The following is a 9,753-nucleotide window of genomic DNA, read 5'->3' on the forward strand; positions in this document are numbered from 1 at the left end:
GCAGGTGGACTGCCTTAAAAAGCACCCCATCATAACTCTCTTTCTGTACACACAAATATGGTTTGTTTTTGTCAGTACACCTATAGGATCAATATAAAATACCTGTATAAGTTTCATGGCAAAAACAGAAATGTAGCCAGAATTAAAATTGGGTACATTTCTTTCTAATTCAACTATTAATATTGCAGTTATGTTCAGGCAGTGGCAGCATGTGTACATTTTCATGGATATAACATTTAGCAAGTTCAGTAATGAAGTGGTAATTTTATTTACAATTCGCTGCTTTTGTCCTATATTCCTATTTATTTCCAGTGTTTAAATATTCCATAAAAACTGCGACAGGATATGTAGGAGTTTCATTGTGGTCAGAAAATGAACGTACACGTTTGTTTTAGAATAAGTCGAAGCTGACTTCAGAAAAAGCAGCGGTGCATGTAGATTATATCATTTTATTATTTACAAGCGACATTTTCTTTTTTACATCTCAATATCTAAAGTGTTTCTACTGGGGAAAAGGCGATTTATTTTTATTTTGACGGAAATGAACATGATGTTTTGCCCGTTTTGTCATAAAACGCCGATTAACCTCCCTTAGGACTAAATATACCGGGGATGCATCTCGCGGCGGGGGTGCTGAATTCGGCACAACACCTGTTCCCGTCTAAGACCGAGCCATTTTTTTTCTAAGGCTTGTCATTCAACCAATCAGAGAACAACAAGCAAAGCTGAGACACTTGGTTTTCCTGAATGCCGATCTGCCTTCCAAAAAATAGTTGAAGAAAACGTTAAATCAGTTAAGTGTTTGTTGACAGTTGTGGTTGTTTTAATCACTACCGTTGAATGCTGCTGTTTTGCACTTTGCAGAGTATTTGTTTATTTTATTACCCAGAAATGGATGATTATTTAATTTAATAAGCTATTTTGTAATACCTACCTTTTGGGTTCCATTGGCTGTATTTCAGAGTTTACAAGTGATTTTTTATTAAGGTGTTTAAATTAAAAATCCAGTTATTTATACAATTGAATGTGTGAGTGCAGTCAGTGAGTTATTACAAGACAGCCATAAAAACAATTGGCCATTGCAACACTATGTATTAGTTTTAATATTGAACAATAATATTTTGTCCATATAGTCATGTAAAATGTTGTTCTTTACCAGTGGAAATAAGTGGTAAAACAAAGAGCCATTTAGGAGCCGAAAGAGCCGTCTCTTTATGAAGAGCCGAGCCAAAAGAGCCGGCTCCCCAAAAAGAGCCGAAATTCCCATCACTGCTGTAAAGACCAAATAAATTCAATGTGTTAAAAAGGTGAGAGTACATTTAAAAAAATGCTGAGAGATTTTATCAGCTCCACAGCAAGCTGTAGTTCTACAATTATTACAGACTGTGGTCAAACCAAATATGAGAATTGCTCATTTAACTTAATATTTTATTGGGTAACACTTTATAAACAACCCGCGTCTTAACGTGTACTTACCCAGAACTTACAATGTACATTCACGCGTTTTATGGTGTATTTTCATGCGATTTAAAGCGTATTCTTATAGTGTACGTTTCCCATAATTCATTATATGCGTCAGTACATCTCAGACACTTAGCTACTTACCAGCCTGCGCTTTAACGTATACTTCCCTGGCACTTACAGTGTATCTCCTCGCTTTTTATGGTTTACGTGCCGGCGTTTTAAGGGAAATTTACCTCATACTTAAAGTGTACCTTCACATAACTTACGGATTCTTTATATGAACTGGTAGCTAAATATCAAATACTTACGGGTTGTTTCCGGTACTTAAATATTGGGGACTAAGTATAATTTCCGATATTTTTCCATGTAATTTCTCTGAATTTATGGTGTACATTCTATGTGTGACCCGACAGTCATTGTTTTATGTTTTTATTCAGCGGGCGAGCTTCACTCACATTCCAGCGACTTATTATTTTTCTAATAATTATATCTTGTATTTTACTGAGCGGACTAGATAATGTTCACCACAGTGAATAAATAAATAAATAAATAAATAAATAAAACGTATTAGAGAAAGTTGTCCGAAGGGGCGGAGTTTCCATAGTCTTTCCCTGAGGGAAGTGCAGTAGTTTCCCAGCTCACCGTTGTAACACCGTGTTGAGAAAAGGTGTGGTGCGGCTCCTTAATTTTCGTATTATATGTTCTAATGTTCGACATAAATCACTTTAACACACATATTCCCAACATCTAGGTATATATTGAGTATGTTTTATGCAATTATATCGTTGTTTTATATGTTTTAATTATGTTTAGGTGAGTTAAGGTGTCATTTAAGGTGGAATGTAAATTATGACGTCAGAATGCAGGTACTGATTGTTCGTAGAACATTGATTTGTTTTTTTGTTGAATATATAATTATCTTACATTGGTACTTGTTGATATTGTTTAACCGTCTTTTGTGCAGTTTGTGTAGGCAAGGAAAATAAATGCTCCATATTATTATATGTGAGTCTTCAATCCAATGGCAGAGCAGATCTTGAACAAAACAACACAGAAGTAAAGCTCACTCCCTGTTGTTTTTGTTTATTCACATAATAAATCGTGATAACAGTTGTCCACTACATAATCCAGCCCGCTCCCTGTTGTTTCCCTGTATTAATGGTGTAAGAAGGAGAGAACAACACTTACTTTTTGGTTTTTCTTTATAATTTTTGAATAAAAACGTGTATAAAGCTTTGCATGTCTTATTATTATGTTATGAATATATATTTTATTTTTATTTTATTATTGTATTTTTTTTTGTCTTTGGATCTTTGGATGACAAGCCTTCCATAGCTGTGCACTTGACTTCTTTTAACTCATCCTGTCATGAGCTGTTGTAGAACTGAACCTACAGACCTGGGAGGACATTTCAAAAGTACAGAGCCTATGCTTATCATATTATTTAGAATCATAAAGTGAAGTACAAGATGATTAGAAGCATAATAAGTCCCTGAATGTGAATGAAGCTTGCCTGCTAAAAGCGTAAAACAGAGTCCCCAATTGTACCAGTAGGAAAAGGTAAGTATTTTATACTGATTCATATCAACTTTAATCTGTTTGTTATGGGAAGTAAGTACCAGTTAAATTACCCTTTAAAACACAGAAGGCGCAGTAAGTGTCAGGGACATGTAAAAATGCGGGCTGGTAAGTATTTTAAATGTATGCTGTAAATATACTTTAAAATGCGAAAAGATGCATTACGTGTCAGGGACATACTCGTAAAAACATATTTTAGATGCACAGAATTCACAGACAGCGAGCATATATCGGTCAACTGGTGTAAAAAGTTTGGCACACCACTGACAGTAGACCACCGCTGGTCCACCAACGGACCACTCAGATTACTGTCCTGTACCGGATATAACTCATTTATAATCTCCTAAACTAAACTAATACAATTGTTGGCAGCAACTATGATAGATATAGTAATGAGTATGCCTGATAAAACAATTATGCTGAAAATGTTGACACTGTACTGAAATAAAATGATTTACTAACCAAATTTATAAAGAATAAAAGAATTGGCAGCACGGTGGCGCAACAGGTAGTGTCGCAGTGACAGCTCCAGGGACCTGAAGGTGTTCGGGTGACTGTGAGCAGTTTGGTGTGTTCTCCTTGTGTCTGCGTGGGTTTCCTCCAGGTGATCCGGTTTCCTCCAACAGTCCAAAAACACCCATTGGTAGGTGGATTGGCGACTCAAAAAGTGTTTGTAGGTGTGACTGTGAGAGTGAATGTCGGTGTGCCTTGCGACCAATGATTCCTGGTAGGCTCCGGACCCCCTGCGACCCTGAACTGGATATAGGTTACAGATAATGAATGAATAACAAAAGAACCTAATGAAGGAAAAAGTAGTACTTTGGACTGTGAATGGAAAAGAGCTAAAATGTGGCCTTTTGTCTAAAATATCTGTTTAATCACTGGTGGTCCACCAAGAAAACACTCTGCAAAACACTAGTGGACCTCTAACTTTGCCCTCAGTGGACCAGTTGTGGTCTGCTGTCTCCTTGCTATCAGGGTTGTAAGGGAGTACCCGTAATTACACTGTAAGTACCCGTAAAATACCCTTTAAAACGTGAACGTACACCATAAAACTTATGAAGATACACAGTAAGTGCCGGAAAAGTACACATTAAGACATGGACTGTATTATAAAGTATTACCTTTTATTGTTATCACGATTTTTTTACAACCTTGTTTCCACAGAAGTGGTACATGGGAAAATGTAAAGCAAAATGTGTAATGATGTGCAAATCTTTTAAGATGTATATGAAATGTGTTCCCATTCTTGCTTGATATAGCGTTTCAGTTGTTGAGTCTTGTTTGTTGAATGTTTCATTTACTAATGCATTTAATATTTTTGGATGACAGGTCTGGACTATGGACCACTTTAGCACCCAGTCTTTTCAACTAAAGAGCCATGTTGTTTTTATGTGTGCAAAATGTGGTTTGACATTGTCTTGCTGAAATAACCATTCCAAACTTGTATACACGCGCCTCAGCATATGTTGACTCCGCTTTCATTTTACGTGGCCTACCACTTTGTGGCTGAGTTGCTGTTGATCCCAGTTGCTTCCTCTTTGTTATAATAACACTGACTGTTGATTGTGCGGTATTTAGTAGTGAGGATATTTCACAACTGGTATTATTGCACAGGAGGCATCTTATCACTATACCACGCTGGAATTCACTGAGCTCCTGAAAGCGACCAATTCTTAAATGTTTGTAGAAGCAGTCTGCATGCCTAGGTGCTTGGTTGTATACACCAGTGGCCATGGAAGTGTTGGAACACCTGAATACAATCATTTGAATGGGTGAGTAAATACCTTTGGCAATATAATGTATATCGTTGACAATTAAAGGTGCCATGATCAACCACTCTTCAGATCAACCAAGCCATGTGCTCTACTGCATTCAAATTGGCTTTTGAACTGTGTGCTGATAATAAGCTAGATGCTTTGGTCCAGAGGATGTGATGTTAATGATATCCAAAAAGAACTTAAAATGTGTATTCTTTGTACCACAGGACTTCACTTCCATTTCACTTCTGCCCATCTTAAATGTGTTGTTTACTTGTGGTTTCTTCCTTGTATGATAGTTTTGAACTTTGTTAATGCAGTGACAATTGTGTTCACAGATAATGGTTTTTGGGAGTGTTCCTTAGCTCACAGATTAATTTTGACAATGCAGTGCTTGCTAAGGGCCTTTTAGGCCTTCCATAGGGTTTTTATCTCTAATATAATGTACACTAGGTTAATTAAAACCCTAAAAAATTTGCTGTTTTTTTTAGGCCTCAAGCACTCAGTGTGAAGAACCTTATTGATTTTGTTTGGATTTCTCTTATTATTATTATTAAGACACCAAAATTGTTGGGTAGGTGTAGTTTATGTGCATCTCGGTGGACAAAAAATAACACTGACTGGTCAATGTTGGGCTTGCGTGCAAACAAACTACTTTGCTACTTGGAGAATGTATGCCCATAAATTAGACCATAACTTAGAATTTGCTAATTTTCATTACATGCAAAACCTACTTTTGTGAACTAGTCCCTGGATTTTGACCCAAGATTATTGGTGTCAAAATGTTCACAGAAGCCTGAAGTTTAATAATTATACAAAATATTTTGAAATATGTTAACATGATGGCTACTATATGGAAATTAACCTCTCCTGTGATTTGCATATTTACTCAAATTGAACACAACCTTAGAGTTTTATTACAGTTGAGATTCTGAGGTAGCATGTCAAAGATGGTGTACAAAGTCCTATAGGGGCGCTGTAATAGCTAGGTAGCTGTTTCTCATACGAATGTCAGATAAAGCTGGTGTCTTGCATGCTGCTTCTGTGGGTGATGCTATAAGTGGGAAATTATAAACATAGGGTGACTCTTTTCCCCGGACATGTCCTGTTTTTTAGACTTAAAAAAAAATGTCCGGGCAGAATCTCACAAACGTCCGGGATTTTGTTTTTCTAGAGCTTACATAGAATTTTGAGAAACGTTTCATTCATAAACTAGTCCCGCCCTCCCCTACTCCGATTGGTTCGCTTGAGTGAGAAGGGGGCGTGGTGAAGTAGCCTAAAATCTTCGGATTGCACGGTCTGACTGTAGAGCTACCGTTATTGGTCGATAACCTTCACTGTAAACATTTAATTGGTCAGTCTGCATGTCAGTAGTCCTTGTTTACGTCAGGCAAAGCTCACGTACCTACCCTCATCTCGAGCAGCTATGCCGAAACGTAAATGTAAGTTCTCGGATGAATTAAAAAAGAAATTCCCATGTTTTGTGTAGCAAATAAGGGTGTAAAGGACCTAAAAGCACACATAGGTTCAGCTAAGCATAGAACGGCAGCGAGGGTCGAGAACTCATTTTCACAATCTCAGATATGGTCACCCTATTATAAACGTCACGATATGCACAAAACTGTTAACGTCATTGGCCAATCAGATTTCAGCAGCTGTTTGACAGGCTTAAGGTTGGCCAATCGTCATAAAGTTTGGGGCGCCATTCAGATTTTTATCTTGACAATATGGAATATCTCCACCAAGATTAAACACATTGAATTGGAATTTGGATTACAATATACACTGCAGAATGTCTCACAACATTGCTATTGCATGTGTTGTGAAAAAAATGCAAGTTTTTTTCTTGTTGGTCAGTTACGTGAAAACTTACATTTTTTAGCTAGTCCGTGGATTTTCAATCAATCACCGAGTAATTGGTTTTGCAGAGTTTGGAGGTAAATAAAATGAGTTTTGAACATGCTGTCATTGAAACAGAGCTTTATTCAGCTGTAACTCAAACAAATTACGCCCAACTGAAACCAACCTTGAGCACACCCTGAGGAAGCATGTCAAATATAAATAAAGTCTACCTGCAACGTGCATTACAGTTGGTTAATAAATTGTTGCATGAGCTTTGGTTATTATAGTCCCTCCTAGGCATGTAGTTGCATCACAATTTAATCATGTCATCTGATATGCATTTAGATCAGTTTTTAGATCAGATGCATTTAGATCAGAGTTTGCATTTCTAAGCTGAATGCTTATAATTAATTCTCTACCTAACTCTTGCTAGTGAATTAAATATTCGGATCAAACCTATGAAGTTTTATAACATTTTGGGATTTTTCCTGATTTACAGCTTTACTTTTGTACTTTAGTGAATGCAAGAGGGACCTGGAAGCCACACAGTGATGAAAATCAGATTTTTATTCTTTGATAATAATAATAATAATAAGTTCAGGTACTTCTGAATCTGCTAATACCACATACGTCAATGTTATGTAAAAATCCAGAGCAGTTTGCATTCAAATATATGCGTATTTGCATTTTAAGCGGAATGCCTATAATTAATGATGTAATGTAATAATTATTGATCATCAGATCAAACATTAATTATACAGCAGACCTAGCCTGAGACTTACAAGCAAATACATGTCCATTATAATAATAGTTGATAGTTTTGTGTACTTCATGAAAGTTTGAAAATTCCCAATTTCAAACTAATATCTGAGTTTTAAACAGATTTTCTCAAAACTGTTATTGAATAATGTGTGGCGTCTCAAAGTAAAATAACTATTGCATCTTTTTTGCCTGGAGTACCTCAATCAATCAGTGCAGTACTGTTGTAAATCATTGTCTCTATAACTTAATTATGGATTTTCCAATTGTGATTTAAAAATGTAAAAAAAAAAATTCCACAATGTGAAAATAAATGTTAAATATATTCAAGGTTTTTGAAATAATTGCAAGCCTGGGGCTTGATTTTATATTGCTTCACAATTTCAAGAGGATCAAGATGTGCCAAGGATCCACAAGTCACTTGTAGAATATCATGAAAGCTACTGCCTTCTTGTCCCATAGGTTCAGCATTCAAACCCTGTACTGAAAAAAAAGTAAATAAATAAAAATAAAAAACGTGATCATGAATGCCTTGGGAACCTTGTACAGAGGCTGTTGCAAAAGTATCTTAAACTTGAAAAAGGAGTCTTTTAATGTTCATAGAAATATTGCAAAATCTGGATTAAAAGAATCACAAGTTTAAAAAAGCATGAGAAAAGTTAAATGGTGTAGCGCATGCTGTTAGTGCTTGACCTCGGAACCAGAAGGTCTGGTTTTGAATCCAGTGACTGTTTCGTTGGGAATGTTTCATGTTTGATTGCATATCAATCCTATTTCAAATGGTGTAAAGAAAGCACTAAAAGCCTTGTGCCACAAGTAGAGCAACCTGTTATTGTGACTTTGTAATTTAGGGGCCCAGGTTCAAATCCACTCGCTGATTAAATTGGTGAAGTGACCCATTAGAAATGTTCTCAGTTGAATTCTTTTTTTATTATTATTGTTACTAGTTTGACATAAAAAATAACATATTGACTGGATTACTTATACACCTTTTCCCTGTAATAAAAAAGGAAAATATTTTTCCTTATGGAGCAGTTTAAGGCTTAGCTGGCCCAACCACTAAAGGTGTGATTGTGCTGACAGGTGCTAGAACCCTTGGGTTGCCTCTTGCAGCTATATTGTTTTTCTTGAGTTTGCCCACACCGAGTGGTGAGATACACCTTTTAAAGGGGAGAGTGAAGGAAAAACACTGTCCTCAATCCATTGTTATGGTGTCCTTAAGGAAGTCACAAAAAAAAAATAAAACAAACAACAGGCTATAAATATTACACACAAAGCCACTCACTGCATTAGTGGAGGAGATGAGATGTTGCTTTTTTTTTGACCACTTTCATTTAAAATCTTCACCCATATTTTACACTTTTTACTAACGTCTAGTGACATTAGCGGTTGTATGTAGGGAGGTAAACAGTGTCGCTACTGTTGGGTTCAGAAGGTAATGTTTTTGTGCTGAAATATGGATTCAGTATTATAAACTGAACCTTCCTCCTCCTTTCACACACACATTTCCTGTTTCCAAGTTTGAATTGCAAGGTGTAGTGTACTGTTAATTTTCTCTATTAAAGCTTCTGTGTCCAATGCTAAAGCCCCCTTAAAACTTTTACTCAGCCAATTAAGAAATTCCAATTTAAAATTCTTATACTATCAGTTTAAAGTTTAACCACACCCCTAAAAAATTTAATAATAGTAATAATAATAAAAAAAAAATAATAATAATCAGGAAAATAACACCCGTTTCCTTTAGCAAGTTTGTCATGTGTATCAAACTGCACAATCATCTTATTTTCATTAGTGCTCTGGTTTACAAAACTTATATCTTCCATTTGTTTATGACATTAACAGGAAACAGGAAGACACCACAATCAGTTCTTCTTCATTTCTGTTGACTCATGCAAGAAGATATGCTGCAAAACTCACTTGGGCAACACTAATAAAACAGCCCTTAAGAATTTTTTGGGAGTTCCCCCAAAAGTTAACAGAAAAGGCAGGTTGAGATTGGTATTGTTAAAGAATTGCTGAATAGGAAGATTACTGAAAGTGTTGAGGTCTTTCTATTATTTTGATTTTAGTATTCATTAAAAGCCTTCTCTCCTGTGGTGTGTAACTCAGCTAAAATTAAAGATGACAGATTACCTTCTTTTCTTGCTTATCACCCAAATGTCACAAAAAATTGAAATTTTATTTTTTTCAATTAGATAAAAAAAATTCTTTAAAAACAAGATTATCATTAAGCCAGGCGAAGCTAAATGGTTTCAAAACTCTAAGGTTTCTACAATATTTGGAATGATAGCTCCAGTGAAAATGGGGATTAATTTTGTTAGTATTATTCTAATAATTATTAAATTCCAGT

This window comes from Hoplias malabaricus, chromosome X2 (assembly GCF_029633855.1).
Source record: "Hoplias malabaricus isolate fHopMal1 chromosome X2, fHopMal1.hap1, whole genome shotgun sequence".
Classification (NCBI taxonomy): Eukaryota; Metazoa; Chordata; class Actinopteri; order Characiformes; family Erythrinidae; genus Hoplias; species Hoplias malabaricus.